Consider the following 23548-nt stretch of genomic DNA (forward strand, 5'->3'; position numbering starts at 1 on the left):
AGTGGTACTTCTCCATCATCTATCCTTCATCTCACCCACATCAGCTCCTGCCAGCATCCTGAGGACCAGGGTTCTGCTTTCCACGATTAATCTCAAAGACCTTCAAATAACTGAGTGACCCTTTGTCTTCAATCTGCACATTTTGCAGTGCTTTATATTCTGAACCAAGCCAAAGCTGCTTGTGGGGAAAATGACCATTTCAAAAACAGAAAATGAGACCAATAGAAAGAGAGCATCGCTTCCAATAATGAGGACATCTGGGAGTAAACGGAATAATGAGGGCATCCTTGCACCTGGATTGATGAGACAGCAATCAGCCATGTCATTTCAAAAAAAACAACATAAATCTTTGATTTGTATTTTGTTTTCAATTGGAAGAAAATGAGTATGGTTCTCTAGGGATATATAAATTAGAGCTCTTTATACCAAAATACTGAGGCCAAAGAGATGATACACTTTATATAGTGAGCTCTGTGAGTCATATTTTGATGTACAAAAAAATGCCATCATAGAGGCTAAGGCTTGGGGCTACTGTTGAGATGCCCAGACACCATACTCAGACTTTAATAAAAATGTACTATGTCTGATTCTTCATTATTGATTGTATGATGAACAACATCATGCAGCCTGAAGTATAAATAAAATGAAAAGAGAAATAAGATCAGCAGAGAGAAAAATCAGTGTCTATTTATGTGTGTCTGGCCACAGGTCAAAATCAAGAACAGGACAAACTGTGTGTGTGTGTATATGCATTTATGTGTGTGCACGTGCATGTGTGTGTGTGTGTGTGTGTGTGTGTGTGTGTGTGTGAAAGTAGGTAGATAGATATGTTGGATAGCTTCTGTTTGTCCCTCTGGACACCCTGTCTGCTCTTCTCCACCTGCCCTATGCCCTAAGAGGCCAGCTTAGATGTACTGCACAAAGGGGCTCTTTTGCACCTGGCTTCCATTCTTTTCAGCTGGTGGGGTCACTGGTAAAAGATGGGAAGAATGAAGGAGCATGAGATTGGGGTATTTATTTTAGCCAGCTTGTTCTCTCTAGGGTCCTTTAGGCTGGCTGCACCCTTTAAGATCACAGCTTCTGGGACACCTGGGTGGCTCAGCAGTTGAGTATCTGACTTTGGCTCAGGTTGTGATCCTGGGAGTCCCAGGATCGCGTCCCAAGTTGGGCTCCCTGCATGGAGCCTGCTTCTCCCTCTGCCTGTGTCTCTGCCTCTCTCTCTGTGTGTGTCTCTCATTAATAAGTAAATAAAATCTTTAAAAAAATAAGATTACAGCTTCTGTCACACAGTCCTCTCCATACAACTCTGTTACCAGTTCCCTTCTTGCCAGTGGGGCCTTGGGTTGGTAATGGCACCCCTTGTTATCAGTTTCCAGGCAGGCACTATCCTTGTTTCTCTGCACCCAGCCCCACTCCTTTATACTCAGTCCTTTTATTAACTATTCTCTAAATATCTAATTTGAGTTTATCCACTATTTCCTTCTAAATCTCGATTGATAAAGTAGGTATGCATACATTTCTTGCTCCAGAAACAATGGCTCTTCTCTCTATCAGCATGAAATGTCTTGAATTTTTCCATTGCACAGAATTTTAAGTCATTTCCCCAGAAGCAGACCCTGAGTTGAGGATTTGTGTGCAAGAATGTTGTTGAAGAGATGTTCCTTAGTTCTGTAAGGGAGTGTGGTGGAGAAGAAGGATGGGGAGGGAGAGGCAAGATAGGGAAAGTAGAAAAGAAGGAACCAGCTAAGCGTATACTTTTAGGCAAAGTCTCAACCTCAGCTAAATCTTGAATGGAGCTCTGGTGCATAAACCACATCTTGGAATGTGCCCTCACTTGACTCAGGGGAGCTGGGCTTTCAGTTTCCTGCACCAGGGAGTCAGGGACCTAAGAGTACCCAGGAGAACACCATCAATTTATACTTCATATATATTCCCTGTAATATGAAAGTAGTTAGGGAGAAAAAAATGAAAACTAGGGAAGGGGTGCCTGCTGATTATTAACTGGCTTAATAATAGAGTTATTAGGAGAGAGGAATGAGAACTGCCTCAGATGCTAAAAAAGCTTACAACAGATGCTAAGGGGATACATCCTTTGAGAAACACTACATGCAATCAAACAGTATTTGCTTTCAATGGACTCAGTTAATGCACTTTAATATTAGTAAAAATCAAATTAGAGCTTAGTCTTCTTAAAAAGCAGAGGCATCTTTGTGGGAATCTTAATTACCAGATGCAGGTAGTAGTTCTATGATATGTGTGCATGTGTTGGGGGGGGGGTACGTGTATCAACACTTGCCATTTCCCTCTGAAGCTTCTAACACTTGGAAATTTGTCATAGAAGCTTTTCTCATCTGCAGTTCAAACACTTTTTTCAGCAGGAATTTAGCTGAAGTTGAAATCACCATCTGGCATCTCATATTGAACCAGGTCCTTTGTGTGCCAAGAACTTCTTCTTTTGGCAATGACGTTGACTGTGATCTTTCAAAAATGTTTCTTGGGTTGGCAGTCTTGACTGAACAGAGCAAGCAGCCTGTCTTGGAATTTAGGAAGAGATATGCTGAGCAAATTGTTGCCCTGGGAAGAAAAGTGCAAGGTGAAAAGTTGAACCTTAGGTTTTGAAACCCCAGAAGCCCTATCTTTTATTACTGAGCTAAAACCAGCTAGGGGGAAAAATCTCAGCAATATAATTAGTAGCAGCAAAACGTTGCACACGACCAACAAAGGGGGTATTCAATTCAAACCAATAAATGCTCTTTAAGCACTCTCTAGGTGTGAAGTATTATCTTCCCTGCTGTAGGGGAGGGGTCTCCCTCCCAAGTAATTCACTACCTGGGGGCTGAAGGTGCTTAGGTAGAAACAAAGAAGCCTATACTGACGAGCGAGCGAGCTGTAGCTGACAGTCTGCCTCCTCCTGAATGCCTAGGGATCCCTTTTTACCCTTCCTGTCCTCCTGCATCAGTTTTGACATACTTTGCTTCCAATGGTTTGTACCTATGACTCTCCTGGATCGGATGTCCTTGAGCACTACAAACGTATTATTCCAAGAGAGGAAGTGCTTAGGAGCAGAGTTCTTTGCTAGGGACTAGTTGGTGTAGGGGTAAGAAAGCCCAGCCCCTTGCCTTGGAGCAGGACATAAAACAATGTCCATATTTCTCTACTAAATGAGGCTGAGCCACTCCCTCTGGGACTTTGTCTAAAGCTTCACTTGCTCAGTCCCTTTCTCTTGTCTGCTTCCTTCTTTCATTCACTTGCCAATCTCTTCTGGGAACATTTCCCATAGAAAACACTTTCCTACAAATCCTCCTCTCAGGATCTGTTTCTGGGAACCTAACCTAAGACAGGAGCATAACAAGAATAGAAACAAAATGCTAGGAGAGCAAAGAAGAAATGACTAATTCTGCATGGATACCAAGGACCTTTCCATAGGTATTTGAACAAGGCCCTGAAGGGTAATTTGGATTTTGCCAGGTAGATAGAACTGAGGAACATCACAATATATCTAAGGATGATACATATATGTGCAGCTCTAAGGAAGGTAATAGTAGGGGGTGATAGGAAATGGGAGTGCTAAGGCAGGCTTGGAGTAACTGAAGATGAATCTTGAATGTTATTAAAGAGTTTAGACTTGTTAAAAATTGGTGATAGTGAACCATTCATTATAGGTTTCTGACCAGGGAAGAAACATGTTACATCTCACAGAAAATAACTGGTTGGAAAAACAAAAGATGAGTTGGTAGGATAAGAGATACACAATGGAAGCCAGTGGGGGGCGGGGTGTCACTTCAATATTCCGGGTGAGGATAATGAGGGACTGGCTTAGGGCATGGGAAGGAAAAGGGAAGGATGGATCTAGAGGTTGAATGAATAGGCTTGTCAACTAACTGGATGTAAGTGGAAAAACAAGAGCTATCCAAAGTGACTAAATGTTGGCTTGGATCAAAGAGTGAACAGTGATGCCTTCAACCAAGAGATAGAACCTAAAAGGAGAGAAAGACAGATGGGAGAGAGAAATCAGTGAGGTCATTTTTGGATATATTGAAATTGGATTAGACGTCTGAAAAAAAAATCCCTAATAACTCAAAAAATTTTTGAATGAAATCTGAAAATCATCTGAGAATAAAAAACAATGAAAAATGGGATATTGGGGGAAATTGGGATATTCAGAGACTCATGAAGTTCTAGTTCAAGGTTAGACCACAGAAACACTTTTTAAAATTAGCTGCCTGAAAAAAAAAAAAAATAATAAATAAATAAAATTAGCTGCCTGGGCAGTCAATAAATTAAGTATCTGCCTTCAGCTTAGGTTATGATCCCACAGTCCTGGGATCAAGTCCCGCACAGGGCTCCCTGCTTAGCAGGGAGTCTGCTTCTCCCTCTCCCTCTGCTCCTCCTCCAGGTCATGTTCTCTCTTACTCTCTCTCTGTCAAATAAATAAATAAAATCTTTTTTAAAAAAACTTCGACACCCTTTAAGAATAAGAACACTTAAAAAAAAAAAAGAAGAACACTTAAAATTCACTTGTGACAACAGCGCAATGATTCAGTTTAACCAGGATCTTACTTTGCTGATGAAAACTAGAGTGCGGGTCTATATGGTCTGAAGATTAGATCTAATGTATTACATTTGTATGACTTTTTGGAGCATTCTGCAAAAGCAGACCCCCATGATACTGGTGCTGAAACAAGAAGAAACATCATGCTTTTAGTGTTCCCAACCTGTCATTTATCTACTGTAACACGTGACTGGCGGAGGAACTGCTAGAGTAGTATTTCCATCAACTGACAGTGGCCATTTCCTTAATTATTGCTGTTCATTTGTTGATGGCCTTGCATTGACTTAAAAAAAATAATTCAATATGTCCATGCACTGTATTGACATTTCAAGCAGCACACAATTAAAAGCAAAAGCTTCGGTTACAATGTTTCAGTTTAAGGAAAAAATCTACTTTATAGAAGATACATTGTTTCAAAAGCCAAATAATTTATAGGGCTACAGAAGGTCCCCCTACTCTGCAACAATGTTACATTTAAACACTTCTCTTTGAGAACCCTTGATACTTAGAGCAACCAATACTTCTTTCTACCTTAGGTAAGAAGTAGATTTTTGACACCAAAATACTCCTAGAAATAACACAGGAAAAGATGGTAGAAAATGTAAGGAGCAAGAGAAAGAGAACATTAACTGTGTTTATTCATTCATTCTCTTTTTCTCCCTCCTTCCTCCTCTTCCTCCCTTCTTTCCTCCCTCCCATTCCCCCTCCTCTACTTCCAGGAACATATGAGGATCTACTGTGTGCCAGAGAGTATACTAGGAGATAGAGACACCATACTGAGCAAGGGAAACATATGTGATCTCCATCCTCAGATAATTTAAGTCTATTATACTTGATTTCAGATTCTACTTGTAAATAAAGGATAATATCACTTGTCCTTCACTCCTGTTCTCTCACGTGTTCATATTGTATATTAAAGCATACTAGGTTCACCCATTTTGGGGGCAAATATGTCATGCATAACCCAACTAGGCTACCTTCACTTGAAATTCAGTTCTATCATTTTTTAAAAAAGACTTTATTTATTTATTCATGAGACACACACACACACACACAGAGGGAGAAAGAGAGAGAGAGAGAGAGAGGCAGAAACACAGGCAGAGGGAGAAGCAGGCTCCACACAGGGAGCCCGATGTGGGACTCTATCCTGGGACTCCAGGATCACGCCCCAGGCCAAAGGCAGGCGCTAAACCACTGAGCCACCCAGGGATCCCCAGTTCTATCATTTAATAATTGTGTACATTTGGCCAAATGACTTAACTGTTTGACCCTCCAACTCTTTATGTATTAAGCATAGATAATAGCATATGCCTTGTGGGACAGTTGTATTACATTTAGAACTTAGAATGGGCTCTGGTACACAGTGGGCAATCAACTGGTGTTACCCATTATTATTTTTGGCATGCACAGGAATAAACAGAAGAAATAGGCCACATCTTTCAAAGAGCTTATCGTTTTGCAGTTGGAGACAGGTACACAGATAAAGGCAATAAAGTGTGGTGAGTGAATGATGAAGAAAGAATATTTAGGCTATAGTTGGGGGTGGACACAAAGAAGGGAGTGGTGAATTCTTTTAGCTAACTCTTTTGAGATGGATGTAATATCAATCCCAAGTAGTTTCTTATTTCCCTGACTCTCAGGTAAATGATCCTTCCCCATTAGATGCTTGTTTTGCTTGCTTTATTTGCCCATAGTTATTTGACTGTGAATAATTATGTAAGCACAAATACTGGCCTAATTGTTGTTCCTCTTTATTTACACCCTGAATAAAGGAGCTTACCATAATTGGTAAAACTGGGTTAACGTTTTCCTCATTTCTTATGTTCAGTGACATATTTCTTATAGAAATCAGAGTTGTTTGTACAAAGGGAAAATAGGCCTTTTCTTATCCCAGGAAGTGGTTTTCCTTTGGCTCATGACTGGCTAAGTTATAGTCATCTGATTTAATTATGGCCAACAGGAACCAAGGTAAGCTGGAGGTTCTGGGAAAGATTTTTCTTAATACTATGAGACTGGTGGAAGGAAACACTAAGTATTCTTCTCTGGATGTTATTGGTCTGCACATGATGGCTGGTACTGCTGCAGCCATCCTGTGACCATGAGGAGAGATATTGTGGATATCCTAAGGATGGAAAAGTAAAAAGATGGCAATAAACTGGGTTCCTGAAGACTCCTTGAGCTACCAGATTTACCAACTTGAGCCTTGATCCACCTCCAAACTTCTTGTTGTATGAGAAAATAACCCCTTAATTGTTTAAGCTGCTTTTAGAGGGGTTTTCTGTTAACTTTCAGTTAACTCTTTGTGGTAACTTGTCCCCAGGTATTTGGAGGCACTTCCCTGTAGAAAAATCATACATACTCTCCCTTTTAAGCCTAAGCATAGTCATATGACTCACTCTGACAAAAGAAATATGAACAACATGATGGGTCATTTTTAGGTAAAAATTCAAGAGCCAACATGCAGTTTGTCACATTTCTTCTCCACTATGATCCGGGAAGCCTATTGAGATGGGGCCTCTGCCAGTCTGATTCCACAGTAAGCAAGACCTTCTTGTCCCTTCCATGGGGGACTTCTAGCATGAACAAGAAGAAAACTATCATTTTAACCTGCTGTAATGTGTTGTGACCACAGCTAATCTGGCTTAACTGCCAAACATCCCAAAAGCTATAGTGAATCAATGAAATGAAGACAAGAGCTTGAGATACATAAACTCAACTCTGAGTTACTGCAAAAAACAGGCTCTCAAAAAAAAAAAAAAAAAAAAAAAAAAAAAAAAAAAAAAAGGCTCTCCCTGCCCATTCCACACACTTCCTGTTCAGTGAGATGAGCCTCAGAATGGTAGGGAATTTAATCTGAAGAATGCTTTAAAAATGCCTTCAAGTGGATGCATTATTCAGAGTAAATTAATCACAACTTATTAAGTGTCTCTTCAGTGAGCTCACCTTATCACTTTGCCCCACCATGCTCCTCTGTAATGACCCCAATGTGCTCTCTTCTAACCACATCTACCTATGTGCACCACCCCCAGGGGGCTGGGTAATGTCTCCACAATCATAGAACTGAATTTTCGATGCACAAATAAGAAATGAGGGTGACACCTTGGTGGGTGAGACAGGAAGATAGTGCGGGTGATAGCTAACACTTATATTGCACTTGTTCTATGCCAGGTGCCATCCTAAGCACTTTATACACAGTACCTCCCTTCCTCCCCACCTTAAGTGGCAGATATTGTTATCTCCAATTACAGATGGACAGAGCACAGAGAGAGAGGTGAAGTGTTTTGTCCAAAGTCAAGCAAATAAAATCTGGTGACACTCAGATTCGATTTCAGGCAATCTGGCTCCAGAGTTGTGCTTTAAAAAAAAAAAAATATATATATATATATATATATATATATATATAGAGAGAGAGAGAGAGAGAGAGAGAGAGAGAGCACGAGCAAGCTGGGGGAGGGGGGTGCAGAGGGAGAAGGACAAGCTGACTCCATGATCTGAACTGAAACCAAGAGTCGGACGCTCAACTGACTGAGCCATCCAGATGCCTCCAAGAGTTGTATTCTAATTATGATGCTTAACCAAGTTCTTGGGGCCACAGTTCCTGGAGAAGCAAGAGGTTAAGAGCCCAGTTTCACCTGACTGAAAACCCAGGTGGGTATTGTTTCACAGTTTGCAAACATGTCTACATTCCTGGTTTTCCCAGCTGTAGGATGGCACTTTGTGACATAACAGGCTGGTGAAGACCCCAGCATTGAGCTGGGCCTTGATAATGTTATTGGGGCTGCTGTAGCTTCTAGGAAAATCCCCCCGGGGCGGGGGGGGAGCAGAAGTCTTGGGCTTTTGAAAAGTCATGCACAAATATGAAATGATTGGGAATGTCCCTAGGAGTCTGTCGGAGGGTATGGATGGTAAGGTGACAAGACCTAGGAAAGGCGGTGTGGAGAGTCATTTCTGAGATCTGCAGACAGAAAAGCAGCTGATCTGTACTTGATGCATTGGAAGGAAGGCTAGATAAGCCCTCTGGACCAACTGTGATTTAAGAGGTTTGGGGGCAGGGTGGCATTTTCCTGAGGCCTAAATGGTGTGCATGCATTTACATGCATATGCATAGGGAGGTAAGAGCAAGGAGCTCAGAACCTAAAATTGTTTCAGAAAAGCTTTGGAAGTGTGGCTCAAGAGAGAGAACTTAGTTTGGGAAAATGCAGTTAACTACCAGCAAGTCCTTTAGGTTGTATCTCTAAAATATATTTTGAATTTGAACACTTCTCACCATCTCCACTAGGGCCACTGCCAGCAGCCCACTTGGGGTCACCATTGTGGCTCTCCTAGACTCTCTCATCAATCCAGCTGGTCTCCCTGCTTCCATTCCTGCCCTTGTCCCATCCATTTGCCTCGCAGGAGACAGAGTGATCTTTAAAAGTACGCAGTCAGTTCCTGTGGCTTCTTCTCACTCTTAGAATAAACTCCAAATCTTTACTACAAAAGCTGGCTCTGCCTAACACCCGCATCTCATCTCTCACTACTCTTCCCCAAAGTCCAGCCCCACGGGCCACACTTCGGTCATAGGGGCATACCAAGCTCCTTCCTGCATTAGTCGTTTCCTTTGCCAGAGGTACCCCATCCTCACCCCCAGCTCTTTGCATTGCTGGCTCCTTCCCCTCCAGGGATCCAAACATGACTGCCTCCAATTCCCCAACCACCCTGTTCCCTGCCCCTCACCCTCTCTCAGCATCCTCTATACCATTAGCAGATTTCCTTTCCTTCACAGTACTCAACACTGTCTGAAATGCTCTTATTCATTCATTTGCTTATTTACAGAGCTGTTGCCAGTCTTCTCCACCCCCCAATCCCCCCCCACCCCCATTAGCCTGACTGTGCCTTGTTCATGGCTAGTATCCCCAGCACCTAGATAAGTTTCCAGTGCACAGAGATTCCACAAACTAAGAAGTAAGTAATTAACATTTAATTTCCATCAGTAATACATTTCAAACAATTTACTTATACACCCCGGTGGAAAAAAGGAGAAAAAATTAATTTTATTTACATTTAATTGAATATTGATGTATTCTTTGGATGATGGAATGGAATAGTGATATCTGAACACAATTTTTTTTTTCTGAACACAATCTTGTGAGGTTAATCTACCCCTAGAAAATCTGAAATTACATACGGTTCAGAATAAATTAGTTTTACATAGAAAATTAAAAACCCAGGAGCCACGATTGATAGGTTCTTACGTTTAAATATTAAGAAACTATAATATTAAAATACTACGAAAATGTAAAATATAAGCTACAAGGTGTCTAATAAGGAGTTTATACTTAGGGCAAACAATACAATGTCAAAATCCAGCTAATCATATTTTCTTTACTGATTTCTTTGAATAATATAATGGTACTGAATGTTTATTTGGAGCCAGTTGAAATATTAACATTATACTTGGGTATTAGCTGCATTTGCTCGTTTGCCTTAGTTCTGGATTGGATTCAACATTGTTATATTTAAAGATTCTTAATGGAGAGCTCTCTAGGATATATTCATCTTCAATCCACATATGACTAAATTTGGTCATATTTGCTGATTGTATATAGAGCCCTTCCTGAGAAGTAAATATTAATGCTGACTGGTTTTGAAAAAAGAACCCTTGGGGCACCTCTTCTTTCCATTTTTAGACACCTCTGTTAGCTGCTTTAGCACTTGGGTAGAAGTGTTTTTAAAGGAGCCTGTGAAGATTTGGAAAAGATTTTATTTTTAATATCCCAGATTGCATTCTCTGCATTTGGTTGGTTTTGTTACATGTGCTCCATCTGTCTTGGAGATATGGAAGACTCAGTAGGGAAAAATGGAAAGGGCAAAATTGTTTCCCTAGCTCCATAAAATATCTAAAAATTACTTCACATGTAGGATCTGGCGCATGGATTCCTCCACTTCTAACTTCTACACTACCCAGGTCCTGTCCATCTTCCCTCCAAAGCAGGAAGAGAAGAAATTGCTCAGTTACTCCCTGGTTAGAAAGTGTGCAATGGTGGGATGCCTAGATGGCTCAATGGGTGAGCGTCTGCATTCAGCTCAGGTCATGATCCCAGGGTCTTGGGATTGAGTCCTGCATCCTGCTCCCTGCAGGGAACTTGCTTCTCCCTCTGCCTATGTCTCTGCCTCTTTCTCAGTGTCTCTCATGAATAAATAAATAAAGTCTAAAAAAAAAAAAAAAAAAAGTTGGGACACCTGGGTGGCTCAGAGGTTGGGCATCTGCCTTAGGCTCAGGGCATGATCCCAGGATCCTGGATCCAGTACCATGTCAGGCTCCCCGTGGGGAGCCTGCTTCTCCCTCTGCCTAAGTCTCTGTGTCTCTCATGAATAAATAAATAAATCTTAAAAGAAAAAAAAAAGGGTGCAAGGGCAAAAGCCTTTCACAAAACCCCCACTTTGAAAGACTTCTTTAAGACTTCTTATCATTTCAGGTGAATTTAATGAACATACAAATTGGCTCTTTTATGATGAATACTCTTAAAGTAAAATAAATTTCCTCACTGGCTACAGTTGATCTGGGATTTCTGATATCATTCTTTAATGTTTCAGGCTAAGTACTGGATGAAAAAACCTGAAAAACCAAACAAAACATTTCTTTGCCTATCCCCAGCTGCACCTGATAGAGAAAGAAGTGGAAATCTTACTCCCCATTGGACATTACATCCAATTTCAAGCCTCTATTATCTTTTTTAAAAGCCACTGGAGAATACCTAGTAAAGTTTTTTGTTTCTTGGAAAATCAGCCGGTTATATTGGTAATGGGAGCTCTTCATGGACAGGGTGTCTGGGAGATATAAGTACTTTTATCCATCCCACCATTGTTTAACATTATATTTGTGCATTTATTGAGGGTCTTGTAGCCTTAGAATGTGCACTTTTGGAGACTACAGATCTTCTATGATATTTGGAACACCCAATGAAATATGGATTCTTCAGTATCATCTTAAAAGGGACTTAATCTGGAGCTATGAAGTAATACTTCTTTGGTGTGTGTTTATCTGCAAATGAACAGAATTAATTCTTCAACAAGCAAAACAGCCCTGACTTTATAAGCCTACTGAATTGAGATAATGCTAGTATCCTGGTTTAATTTGGGGAGGATTTTTTTTTTTTAATTTTTATTTATGATAGTCACACACAGAGAGAGAGAGGCAAAGACACAGGCAGAGGGAGAAGCAGGCTCCATGCACTGGAAGCCCGACATGGGACTCGATCCCGGGTCTCCAGGATCGCGCTCTGGGCCAAAGGCAGGCGCCAAACCGCTGCGCCACCCAGGGATCCCTGGGGAGGATTATTATTTTAGAAAGATCAGAAATAAAGTATTGTCAATCAAAAGTAGATTATTAGAGGTGATATTTAAATACTATATGATATTTAAGGCTGGCTTTACAGTTTACAAATCATTGCTCAAGCTAATAAACTTACGCATTAGTGCCTACCTCATATAATATCAAATTTTCTCATATCCTATGACTCATTTGAGAGCTCTGTTCACTTGTCATCAATATCTCCTATCCTGTTACAAGACCTTGTCATCACCTAGAACTGTTTCACCTCTGGCATCTTAAACTTTGAAATTCCACTCTGACCTCAACCCTATACCCTCCCTCCCCTAACCACCATCCCTCCCATCTTAGTCTTTTTTTTTTTTAAGATTTATTTATTTATTTTAGTGAGAGAGTGAGCAGGGGGAGGAGCAGAGCAAGAAACAGAATCCTGAAGCGATTCCCTGCTGAGCTTGGGGTCTGACATGGGGCTCAATCTCAGGACCCTGAGATCATGACCTGGGTGGAAATTGAGAGTCAGCTGCTTAACGGACTGAGCCCCTCAGGTACTCACCCATTTTCAGTCTTGCCAAGGCATCTGGCCTTCAGCCTCCCCAACTAATAGCCTCCAACCCTCTTGGGTTGAAGGACATTCTCATTATCAGATACAAGCTCTTTACCTTTGACTTAATGGCACAGCCAGTCAACAAATCCTCAACTTTGGATCCATCTGTTTTCTTTGGCCCCAAGTTTTACTGGAGAAAATCACATAACACATAATCATGCAGTCAGGTGCTAATACAAATTTTGAATTTCATACTTCAACCGGGCACTCAAGAGGACCTGCAATTCAAGACCATCTGATCACTCCTAATTGATTGCTTGTGTAACCAACCTGATGTGAGACACATGGAACTGGATAACACGAATCACAGACACTTAGGACAGAGCTGTATTGAATACATTATATACATTAAAAATAGTAAGATTCATTCCCCCACCCCGGATTTCATGTGGGCCAAAATTTCCCCATTTTTTGGTATGTATTTCTTATTTTCACTTTCTTTTGCAGTTTTCCAAATAGATTACTTCTCCCCCCCCCCCCCAAATAGATTACCTCTTTAAGAGTTTAGAAGAATAGAGGTGCCTGGGTGGCTCGGTTGGTTAAGCATCTGGCTTCAGCTCAGGTCATGATCTCAGGGTCCTGGGATGGAACCCCATATCTGGGCTCCCTGCTCAGCAGGGAGTCTGCTTCTCCCTCTCCCTCTGTCCCTCCTTCCTCCCTCCCTCATTCATGCTCTCTCTCTTTCAAATAAATAAATAAAATATTTTTTAAAAAAGTTTAGAAGAATACTAAAGAATTTATGATAAATAGGTACACCTGGGTGGCTCAGTGGTTGAGCGTCTGCTTTCAGCTCAGGGTCATGATCCCGGGTCCTGGAACTGAGTCCCGCATCGGGCTCCCTGCATGGAGCCTGCTTCTCCCTCTGCCTGTGTCTCTGCCTCTCTCATGAATAAATAAATAAAATCTTAAAAAAAAGAATTTTTAAAAAACAGAAAATATTTACTATATATCCACTGTGGGCTAAGCAATATTGCAGGTGTAGGGATACAGTAGTGAGGAAAATAAACAGTTCTGCCCTCAGAGAGTTTATATTTTAGTAGCAAGGAATGGAAAATAGGCAAATAAGTAAAATATATACTGTCAGAAAGTTATAGGTGGGCCTATAGAATCCTAGGAAGGGAGTGGAGGTTGTGAGCTATGCTGTGGAGAGGCTGCTTCCCATACTGGGTACAAGTATGAGCCGGATTGCTTGGATTCAAATCCTATAGGTCTGGCACTTACTATATGTGTGGCGCTGGACAAGTTGCTTAATGTCTCTATGACTCAGTTTCCTTATCTGTAAAAGGAAGATTTTCATAGTACCAATATCACAGGACCATTAAGAGGATTAAATGACTTACTACACAAGTAACATATCCCCTGATAGACACTACACAATAGTCAGCTAGTTTAAATAGCTGTCTCATCATTGCTCTCACCTCTCTCCTTCACAGCCTGTGCCCTCGAGGCAGAGATAGAATCACCTTGAAGGGAATGCCCCTTGCTTGGTGAAGTCACTCACTTCCTGGGCCCTCAGACAGGCCCTAGCAATGTGTTCATGTGGTGCTTTTATCAAGTTTGCGAAAGTAAGATACATATTTTTTTTCAGTAGGATAATTTTTAAAAGATTTTATTTTTTATTAGAGAGAGCATAAGCAGGGGGAGCAGAGGCAGAGGGAGAGGGAGAAACAGGCTCCCAGCTGACAGGGAGCCCAAAGTGGGGCTTGATCCCAGGACCCTGGGATCATGATCTGAGCTGAGGGCAGACACTTAACCGACTGAACCACCCAGGTGCCCCTAAAATAAGATATTTTAATTGCACTGGTTAAGACGTCAATATTACGTAGCACTGAGGTGGCTTTAGGGATCTGGGGATTCAGCCAAGGAAATAAAATTGGAGACACATTTAGTTTGAGTTTAGTGGGGAACGTCTATGTGTTTGGTCACTTCCACACCAGTTTCAGTCACTGCTGGCCATCACAGTGTAGAGGCAGCTTCCAGGCCTCCTACCACCCACTGCGCGTGCCATAGGTGCAGGGTAGGACCGGGTGAAGGGAATGTGTCCCATATAGGGTGACAGCAGATGTGCAGGGGTAGAGGGGAAACCAGGGTTTGAAATGTACAGAGCCAGAAGTTGGTCTTCTGGAAAGTTGGAAAGTTCTTGTAATACTTTGATGTATAAAATTATAAGCAAAGGATTTGGTTCTCAGGGCATAGTCAAGGCAGCAATCCTTCCCTGTCAGGAACATACTAGATAATGCAACATTAATAATTATTAATGCGTTTTGATGGATTGAATGTTTATGTGACTTTCCCCCCTTTATATGTTGAAGTCCTAACACCCAACATAATGGTATTGAGAGATGGGGCCTTCTAACTCAGTTTAGATGTGGTCATGAGGGTAGGGTCCTTATGATGGAGTGAGTGGCCTTCTAAGAAGAGACAGAAGAGGGGCACTTGGGTGGTTCAGTGGTTGAGCATCTGCCTTCAGCTCAGGGTGTGATCCAAAGTGTAAGTCTGAATGACACATGATCTGAGTCCTACGAGCCACTGGAAAATAATCTAACTGACTGGATTGATAACATAAAAACAGGAATGTGGGGCATCTGGGTGGCTCAGTGGTTAAGCTTCTGCCTCCGGCTCAGGGCGTGATGGTCCTGGGATCAAGTCCCACATCAGCCTCTCCGCACGGAGCCTGCTTCTCCCTCCACTGATGTCTCTTCCTCTCTCTGTGTGTCTCTCATGAATAAATAAATAAAAGCTTTAAAAAAAGAGAGACTGGAGACCTTGCTCTTTTTCTCTTTGCCGTGTGAGCATACAGTGAGAAGGCAGCCATCTGCAAGACAGGAAGAGGGCTCTGACCAGAATCTGACCCTGCTGGCACCTGATCTCAGACTTCATGGTCTCTAGACCTGTGAGAAATAAATGTCTGTTGTTTAAGCCACCCAGTTTAGGCTATTCTGTTATAGCAGCCTAAGCTAAGACACACTTTAAACTTGTTTTTTTCTATTTTAATGGGAATCATATTAGAGAGAATTGTAATTCCTGCATTTGCAGACCAGAACCCCATAGCAGTACCACAAACAGCAGGTGGTCTGTGTGTGAAGTTGTGAGCTTTATGCATCCCACCCATCAATAGTAGAGAAATAAATTTAAACCAAGCACATGAGAAGAAATCATTGAATTCTTCTTCTACTCTCTCTTTAGAAAATATTACAAAGTTATTTTCACTTTAGAGATGATCAGAGTCTATAGCCATACATGTAGGGGAAAATAAAGTATAGTAGGGACATGCCAGTCAACAAATATAAATCATATAATTTGTGTGATTTCTTTTCTCATTCTAAACAATATCCACTTTGTCCCTCACTTTGATTTTGTAAATTGTGTGTTTTTTCTTAAACAGGCCCTCCTCCCGAACAGGCACGCAAGCCTGGACCTACTTCCATCAGGAGGAAACAGGAATGAGGGAATGCCTTGGCTTTTCCTTCTCACCTCTCCCAGATGGATCTGTGTGTTCTGTTGTACTTACCATCCTTTGTCTCAGAAGGGGAGTGGATGGCCCTTCTCATTCCCTTCATCTGTACACTGATGGCCCCTGGCCTCTGACCCTATCACCCACCTCTTCCAGTGACTCTCTCTCCTCACTGATGGCCCCACCTCTGGATGAGCATGTTCCTGCTCCTTGCTGGCTTCCTTTTGAGCAAGCATGCTCAAAAGTGTCATCCCTTGACTCTGACGCCCACCCCCTGCCTTCCTCTGTTTTAGAGGCTTCCTGACTCTTGCCCTCTCTCCTCATTAAATGTTTTGAAAGACAAGCTCAGATATAGGGCCTCCGCTTCCTCATTCCTCATTGCATTGAGATCTGGTTTCTTGCAGCTTTTGGGAATCGTCCCCTAGACTTGCCACTGCTGGCCTCTGGCCTCGGATTAGTCTTCATCTAATGAGGCCTCTCCGCTGCCTCTGCCAATGTCTTCACCACCCTCTCCTGCATCCTTTCTGTTCTGGCCCCCATGGCCGGTTCTCCCCATTCACCTCCTTCCCCTTGGACCACTTGATCTCGGTCTCTTTTTTTGCCTCCTCTGCTTCCTGGGTTCCTGGGTTCCCTGCCAGTGTCCCCCAGGCTCCGGCTCAGATCATTGGTCTCCCATCTCACACACTCTTCCTGGATGTGCCTGTTTGCTCTCTCACAAATCTCTGCTGTGGACTCTGCAATGAGATTTCTATTCCCGTGGTTGCTCCTGAACTTTGTAGCCACATTTCCAGCTTGCCACTAGAAAGCTCCAACTGCTTCTTGTACCTAACACCTTCACAAATGAAGATCTTCCTTCACATCCTTCCTACACCTCTCCTTACCCATGTTCTCCAGGGTAGAAGGTGCCACCGTTGATTGCTAAGGTACTCTTGAAGACTCCAGGCTTTCCTCCTTCCCCCTCACACCTCATCGCTAATCATTAACAAGCATTACTTATTTACCTTTCAGTTAGGTGTTCTTAACCTTTTTTTTGTTTTTGAACCATGAAGCCTCTTGACTGTGTGGGGAAGACTTTGGATTGCTTCAAGAATAATGCTTTTTAGAGCATGAAACAATACAAAGGGTCACAAAAGGAATAATTTTTTGAAAATATAGTTTCCAAAGTTATAAAAAGTTTTGGTATGGTAACACATGTAATAATGCACTAATATACTATTAAATACTCAGATCCAATGTCAGGTCTAATTACCATCATTTTCAAGTAGTGATGAACACAAACAATACTCAGATTCTCGGTGAAATGTGATGTGAAAAATCTGTAATTTCTGTTAAGGACAAAGCCATAAATATTGCTAACGTTGCTACAGTAGTGTTCTTATATTAATCATCAGAGAATAAAACACACTTTAGTAAGAGAAAAGTAAAAATAAAGATATAATATTCCCCCCCCCCCCACAAGTTTACAAACCCCTTGAGTTCTTTCCAAGTAAAGAATGCCCGCTTTAAAATGATCTCTGGCACATGCTTCCTCCTTTCCAATCCTCCGGCCACTGACCTAATTAGGGTCCTTCTGTCCACATGGAGGCCCCTGATTGGCTCCTCCTCTTCCTTCACAGCCTGATCTTATTATTGCCGTTTTCCCAGCATACCTGAGCAGAGCTCCCCCCCCCCACCATCCAGTCACCTAAACTGGGTGCTGAGCATCAGACCTTGTCTTCTCAGTAGAACTCAGAGTCATCTGCCTTCTCCACCTGGCTTGACAGCCTCATTTGCATCAGATGGCTCACAGCCACCTTACTGCTGCCCTAGCTTTGCCCCACCAATCCTTCCAGAAACACAGATCTCTCTAAAACCCAAATCTGATAATGACTCCCCATTGTTTCCAATCATCTCCCCATTATCAGTATAAAATTTGGGCCCCCTAGCATCCTGTGGCTTTTGCCCACCTTTCCACCCAGCTTCTGCAACTCTGTTCCAGCCACTTCTCACTTCCAGAATGACCCAAACTGGAGGATCATTGGGGGTTAGAGCAAGGGCTCTGAAGCCAGACTCCCTCAGTTCAAATCCTGACTGCACCACTCACTCAGTGTGTGACCTCGAAAAATCACTCCATCCTCTGTGCCTCAGGGACCTGAGCTTTAAAATGAAGTCATAAGGGATCCCTGGATGGTTCAGTGGTTTGATGCCCATCGTCTGCCCAGGGCATGACCCTGGAGTCCCGGGATCGAGTCCCACATCGGGCTCCCTGCATGGAGCCTGCTTCTTTCTCTGCCTATGTCTCTGCCTCTCTCTCTCTCTCTCTCTCTCTCTCTCTCTGTGTGTGTGTCTCTCATGAATAAATAAATAAAATCTTAAAAAAAAAATAAAATGAAGTCATAAGAGCACTTGCCCCACAAGGTTGTGAGAACTAAGTGTAGGACACATGCCAAGTGTTCAGAATGGGGCCATGATGTATAGAAAAGCTCAATGACAGAAGGACCCTGTCACTATGCCATGTTGCCCACCTGGGGAATGGCCTTTCTCATTTTCTGCGTGGCCAACTAGTCCATTAAGACTCAGCTCAGGCATCTCCTCCTCCTGAGAACCTTCCAGGACCTGGAAGGACCGGGCAAGGCTTCCAGGCTGGCAGGACAGGGCAAGGCTGGGGGCTCTGTGGCCCCCACCCACTCACCACTTAGCTGTATCCCACACAGAATGTGTGGTCCTCTGGGTGCAGGGTGTGGCTCCCTCCCTTGGTAATCCAGGAACTGCAGAGAGCCAAGCACAGGGTGGGTGTTCAGGGAGTGTTTAGAGGCTGAATGGATTACAGAGAGAATGCAAATCAAAGGACAAAGTGTTAAAATAAAGAGGAGCCAGTTCTCTCCTACTCTCCTGACAATTTGCTTTTTCAAAGTATCGTATACAATGTGGACTTATCTTACCGTCTTTCTGAGTGGTCCTGTCTGTAGTGAGCTCCTCCCTGGCCAATTCTTGGGCCTGATAGCATCATGCTTCTGAAAAAGAGGAAAAATGCAGTGTGTGGGGATGGGGGATGGGAGGGCGGGCAGGACGCTGGGCAACTAGGAAGCCCTCAGGACAGGACTGGCACTTATATTCTTTTAGCAAAGGAGACTACAACAGTAGAAGCAAGAATTGAAGCATATTTTTAAGAATGGAAGAGAAAAAACCTGCTGTGCTTTTCTGGCAAAGGGTATATCCAACATGGCAAAGGCCCTGACTTTACTCAGAGCTGTCCTCATTCTTTCCTTTTCAAACATGATGAAATAATTCATGTCTTGGGAAAAGGTAAAAACAATGCAGAAGGGTAGAAATTAAAAACACAAACACAAACTGCCTATTTCCCATAGGCAATCTCTGCTTCTGTGCAGATTTAAAAATACACACAGGGAAGCTTGCAGTTGCAGGTTCAGTAGGGCTACAACCATGCTCAAAACATCAGAAGTGTAAAATTACTCCTGGATTTGTCCAGAGAGACAACACTGGAAGGAAGAAAACAACTTAAAATATGACCCGTCCAGGAACCCTTTCCATCAGAGATAGTCTGCGGGTGTAGGCACCCAGAAAGGAGGGCAGGCTTTAGAGTTTCATTCTAGGCTGTGTCCTTCTCCTTGATGACCCTGGGAGAAAGGGTCCATCCTCAAAGAGCAGTAAGGAGAGCCTAGCATTTCAGGATGCTCTAGGCAATCAGGCCACCCACCCCTGTTAGTCAGGGAGGCTGCGATTTAGAAATGCCTGAGTTGGGGAATCTGGGTGGTTCAGTGGTTGAGTGTCTTCCCCTGGCTCAAGTCATGATCCCCAGGTCCTGGAATCAAGTCCCCCATGGGGCTCCCCACAGGGAGCCTGCTTCTCCTCTGCCTATGTCTCTGTCTCTCATGAATAAATAAATAAAACCTGAAAGAAAGAAGAAAGAAAGAAAGAAAGAAAGAAAGAAAGAAAGAAAGAAAGGAAGGAAGGAAGGAAGAAAGAAAGAAAGAAAGAAAGAAAGAAAGAAAGAAAGAAAGAAAGAAAGAAAGAAAAGAAAGAAAGAGAGGATCCCTGGGTGGCGCAGCGGTTTGGCGTCTGCCTTTGGCCCAGGGCGCGATCCTGGAGACCCGGGATTGAATCCCACGTCGGGCTCCCGGTGCATGGAGCCTGCTTCTCCCTCTGCCTGAGTCTCTGCCTCTCTCTCTCTCTCTCTGTGTGACTATCATAAATAAATAAAAAATAAAAAAAGAAAGAAAGGAAGGGGGATCCCTGGGTGGCGCAGTGGTTTAGCGCCTACCTTTGGCCCGGGGCCTGATCCTGGAGACCCGGGATCGAATCCCACGTCGGGCTCCCGGTGCATGGAGCCTGCTTCTCCCTCTGCCTGTGTCTCTGCCTCTCTCTCTCTCTCTCTCTCTGTGACTATCATAAATAAATAAAAAAAATAAAAAATAAATAAAAAGAAAGAAAGGAAGGCCTGGGTTGGAGGCCCACAGTGAGATGAGGGAAGGCTGGCCTCTTTGGGGCTGGGCTGGGCACGGGGATGTGGGTACAAGGAGGGACCTCAGCCCAGGTGCCACCTTCCCCAGCTACCATCACTCCTGTGGCTCGTCACGCCAGACAAGGGCAGAGGGAAGCACAGCCCCCGCCCCGTGGGTCAAGGATTGGGCAAGCAGAAGCAACAGCTGGGCCAGGGATTGGGCAAGCAGAAGCAACAGCTGGGCGAGGGGAAGCCCAGGGCCAGAGCCAGCAGGGCAGCCTGGGAGGAGCCTAAAAATAAACTCCAGCCTGCCGGCCTAACAAAGGCCTGTTGTGAGGCGCAGCAAGGGAGGACTGTCCTGGGTGCTCCTTGCGGGCTGCTCCAGAGCCACGTGGGGAGTGAGCCCAGCCCCTCCCTTTTGCTGGGGTGTCATTCCCAATATCCCCTTGGGCTCCACCAGCCTGTGCTCAGTAAACACCCCCATCCTTTGCTTCCAGGCGTCTCTCTCACCCTCACTTGGGGGTTAAAGACAGACTGGCCGTGGTACCAGTCTGCGGTGCCCAGTCGGTTCTCAGATGGGCAGGAATGAGAAGACTCCTCTTTGGGGAGGAAGAGGAAGTGCCCTGTGTTCTCTCCTAAGGAGGGGCCCTTGGAAACCAATTTGCCCTGAGGGGCGCTGTCAGGAGGCTCCCCCAGGAGGCGGTCCTTGTTACTTGTGCACCTCGGGGAGCTTGCTTTCTGGGCTACTGGGCTAGGGACATCCTGATCCACTGGCTCACTCAGTAGTACAGCATAGGAAACTTATGATCTCAGGGTGGTAAGTTCGAGCCCCACGTTGGGTGTGGAGATGCCTTGGAAATAAGAAAAATCTTAAAACAGAAAATCGTCAGTAGGAAAAGCAAAAAACATTTGGGAGGTAAGGAAATCAAGCTCTAACAGGGAACAGAAAACATAAGCTACAACAGTAAATTCTTCTAATGTTTAAAGTCTTCTTTTTTAAAAAAGATTTTGTTTATTCGTGAGAGACACAGAACACAGAGACGCAGAGACATAGGCAGAGGGAGAAGCAGGCTCCTCACAGGGAGCCCCATGCAGGATTCGATCCCAGGCCCCTGGGATCACGACCTGAGCCAGAGGCAGACTCTCAACCACTGAGCCGCTCAGGTGTCCCTAAAGCCTTTTATTTTATTTATTTTTTTTTTAATTTTTATTTACTTATGATAGCCACAGAGAGAGAGAGAGAGGCAGAGACACAGGCAGAGGGAGAAGCAGGCTCCATGCACCGGGAGCCCGACGTGGGATTCGATCCCGGGTCTCCAGGATTGCGCCCTGGGCCAAAGGCAGGCGCCAAACCGCTGCGCCACCCAGGGATCCCCCTAAAGCCTTTTAAATAAAGTGTTTCTGTTCGGGTAAATTATTTTAAACAGCCAGGTTGCTTCTCAACATCCAGAGTCAAACTTTCAGTGGTTGCCATTGTTTAGACGCCTCATTGGCTCACTGCTGCCTCCCTGTGTCTGATCTAAGAATCAGAACACAGTTTTCTTCACAAATAAAATGGTGGAAACCCCCCACCAGTCTATTAGCCCCCATGAAAATAAATCACATAGAATGAAAGCAATGCTTAAGCTTGTTAGTGAGAACTGTGTAACCCAGGTGAGGGTTTAATAAGTCTTTCATTTTAGAAGACGTCCTTGTATCACCTTTTTTTCTTCTTTTTTTTCAATTCATCGTGCCTTTGCTGGAAGGATACATTTAAAATTTAATCCTTAGAGGGAGGGGTTATGATTATATTATCAACAGAAGTCTAACTAATGATACCCCCTTGTAGAGAAACCACATGACTGATTCATTGATGTGCATTATATTTTATACCATTCAATAAACATCTTATATTCAGGATGATTGCAAGCTTGTACAAAGAGTCTCTGATGTGAAATAATTCTGAAAAATGGCTCAAACAAATACACATCAAAGTGTGACCTCCTTGTGCTCACCTGGTACCTCTGTCTTCAGTGAGCTGATCGGATCCCTGTCTTGATGTGAACTAACCTGCCTCTGTGGGATTGTAGGGAGCACCCATTCTTCTTGTTTCTTGTTCTTCCATGTGGTTTATTTCATTGCTTCTTGCTTCACAGAAACTGAGAGCCACACAGAATACCATGTTGTCCTAGATGGAATTTGGAAAATGCCTCGCATCCTACACAGATCAAAGCGTTGCTCCCTTTTGCAAAAACATCACCTGCATGGAGGAAATGGCCACCTGCTCCTAACACTCATCCCAGATTCTTTCTATACTGTAGTGGCAGCTTCAGTGTCGCTTCCCAAAGTCACCTACTACCTGCAGCCTTCTGTGGTTCCTGAGTGCCTGTCTGTGGATCTTATCGATTTTTCACCGCTCAATCCAAAAAGAGCTCTGCAGGAGAAGACATGGGCTTTACCTCCTCCAAAGGAATTGAACAATTCTAGTCAAATTTAGTGACCATGTAGGATGCTGTAGCTTCCCTAAGGTAGATTGTCTTACATCCAACCCCATGTCTGCTCCCAAAGGGAAATTGTGAAGGGCATGGAGTGAACAGACAGCCAGTATTACTGATCTCTTCAAGTTTGAGTTCCCACCCGCACGACTTTGAACTTGCTCTTCCCTCTGGCTGGAACTCTGTTCTCAAGTCTTGTTATTAAGATCTCAGATAAAATAGTTTTTCCATGACCTCATTTCATTTTAACAGCACTTATCTGAATTTGTATTATGTATCTGTCTGTATGATTACTTTTTGTCTTCTCCGTTTGGACTATCAGCATCATAAGAGCAGGGAGGTTCTTCACATTGAATCCCCAGCACTTAGAACAGTACTTAGCACATAATGCCCAACAAACACTTGTAGAATAAGTAAAGAATAATGCAGAGTTTCCCTTACTATAACCTTAGCTCTTGAGATCAGAGGTCATATTTTCTAATTTCTGCTCTTCTCCACTGCGCCTGGCATGGCATAACATATGCAGTTGGATTCTTAAAAATGCTTGTTGAGTGAGATTGCACAGAAGGCATATGTGTCAAATCCTCAGATGGGTCAAAGGCAGAGTGGGGCAGGACCCCACCTTTACAGAGTGCACGATGGCCATACTAAGCTTGCAACACGGTGCTGGGTGGGGAAAGTGAGAACAAGGCAGTGGACCCACAATAGGCC

At 43.4% G+C, this 23548-nt stretch overlaps 1 long non-coding RNA gene across 2 annotated transcripts; it reads right to left on the reverse strand.

Moving 5' to 3' along the window:
• Positions 1–2122: 2122 nt before the first annotated feature.
• Positions 2123–20617, reverse strand: LOC140639388 (uncharacterized). 2 transcript variants are annotated; one of them, XR_012036117.1, is made up of 5 exons: positions 20477–20617; positions 20184–20305; positions 18844–18915; positions 18594–18716; positions 2123–2574 (listed from the first exon to the last, which is right to left on the reverse strand). It is a non-coding gene; the product is annotated as an uncharacterized lncRNA (long non-coding RNA). The 2 variants fall into 2 exon arrangements; XR_012036116.1 differs by having other exon boundaries at positions 20184–20617.
• Positions 20618–23548: the final 2931 nt, after the last annotated feature.

Source organism: Canis lupus, chromosome 9 (assembly GCF_048164855.1).
Source record: "Canis lupus baileyi chromosome 9, mCanLup2.hap1, whole genome shotgun sequence".
NCBI classification, from domain to species: Eukaryota; Metazoa; Chordata; class Mammalia; order Carnivora; family Canidae; genus Canis; species Canis lupus.